Genomic DNA, 1,774 nt, shown 5'->3' with positions numbered 1-1,774 from the left:
ACGCCAGAATGGATACCATTCTGGGCGTTTAATGCCAGGATGACACTAGAGGAAAGATTTTGTTTTTAATTCAAATCTTTTTCAAGTTTTCATGATTTTTCAAAATCAAATATTTTTCAAATCATATATTTTCAATCATACCTTTTCAAAATCAATTTCTTTTCAATTTTTTATTTATTACTATTTTCGAAAATCCTTGCTACAATTAGTAATTTAATTCAAAATTTTTAAGTTATTACTTGCTAATTAAGAAAGGATCAAAAGTTTTAATTATAGAATCATATATTCTAATTTCTTGTTAGTCAAGTAATCAACTTTAATTTTAAAACTTTCCTTTTTTTTATTTGATTTTCAATCATATCTTCTCAATCATATCTTTTCAATCACATCTTTTTCAAAATTAAGTCTCAATCATATCTTTTTTATTTCTAATTTTGAAATCTTTTTCAAAAATCACTTAATTTCTTTCCCAATCTTAGTTTTCGAAAATCATCAATCAAATTTTCAAATTTCTTTTAATTTTTTTTAAAATCTTTTTAATTTATTTTCGAAAATTCTTCCCCTCTTTTCACACTCTTCTATTTAAGGACTAACACCCCTCCTCAATGAGCAATTCGAACTCTATCTCCCTTGATAAGTTCGAATTCTTCTCTTTCTACCTTCTCCTTCTATTCTTCTTTTCCTCTGACACTTCAAGGAATCTCTATACTGTGACATACAGGATTTCATACTTCCTTGTTCTCTTTTCTTTCATATGAGCAGGAGCAAGGACAAAAGCATTCTTGTTGAGGCTGATCCTGAACCTGAAAGGACCTTGAAGAGAAAGCTAAGAGAAGCTAAAGTACAACTCTCTGTAGAGGACCTAACAAAAATTTTCAAACAAGAAGAAGCCATGGTAGCCGAAAACAACAACAATGCCAACAATGCAAGGAAGGTGCTTGGTGACTTTACTACACCTACTCCCGAATTCTATGGGAGAAGCATCTCAATCCCTGCCATTGGAGCAAACAACTTTGAGCTTAAGCCTCAATTAGTTTCTCTGATGCAACAGAATTGCAAGTTTCATGGACTTTCAATGGAAGATCCTCATCAGTTCTTAGCTGAATTCCTACAAATCTGTGACACTGTCAAGACCAATGGGGTTGATCACGAGGTCTACAAGCTTATGCTTTTTCCCTTTGCTGTAAGAGACAGAGCTAGAACATGGTTGGATTCACAACCTAAAGAAAGCCTGAACTCTTGGAAAAAGCTAGTTAATGCCTTCCTGGCAAAGTTCTTTCCACCTCAAAAATTGAGCAAGCTTAGAGTGGAAGTCCAAACCTTCAGACAGAAGGAAGGTGAATCCCTCTATGAAGCCTGGGAAAGATACAAGCAATTGATCAGAAGGTGTCCTTCTGATATGCTTTCAGAATGGAGCATCATAGGTATCTTCTATGATGGTCTGTCTGAACTGTCCAGGATGTCATTGGACAGCTCTGCTGGAGGATCTCTTCATCTGAAGAAGACGCCTGCAGAAGCTCAGGAACTCATTGAAATGGTTGCAAATAACCAATTCATGTACACCTCTGAAAGGAATCCTATGAATAATGGGACAAATCAGAAAAAATGAGTTCTTGAGATTGATACTCTGAATGCCATACTGGCTCAGAATAAAATATTGACTCAGCAAGTCAATATGATTTCTCAAAGTCTGTCTAGAATGTAAGCTGCACCAGGCAGTACTAAGGAAGCTTCATCTGAAGAAGAAGCTTATGATCCTGAGAACCCAGCAATG

General features: G+C 34.9%; 1 non-coding gene across 1 annotated transcript; it reads right to left on the bottom strand.

The window, feature by feature from the left end:
* Positions 1–1,297: 1,297 nt before the first annotated feature.
* Positions 1,298–1,405, bottom strand: LOC148545531 (small nucleolar RNA R71). The gene has a single exon (XR_015900520.1). It is a non-coding gene; the product is annotated as a small nucleolar RNA R71 (small nucleolar RNA).
* Positions 1,406–1,774: the final 369 nt, after the last annotated feature.

This window comes from Arachis ipaensis, chromosome B9, assembly GCF_059453495.1.
Source record: "Arachis ipaensis isolate K30076 ecotype BB chromosome B9, ASM5945349v1, whole genome shotgun sequence".
Lineage (NCBI taxonomy): Eukaryota > Viridiplantae > Streptophyta > Magnoliopsida > Fabales > Fabaceae > Arachis > Arachis ipaensis.
The sequence above is the reverse complement of the archived record's forward strand: the minus strand, read 5'-3'. Positions and strand labels throughout refer to the sequence as shown.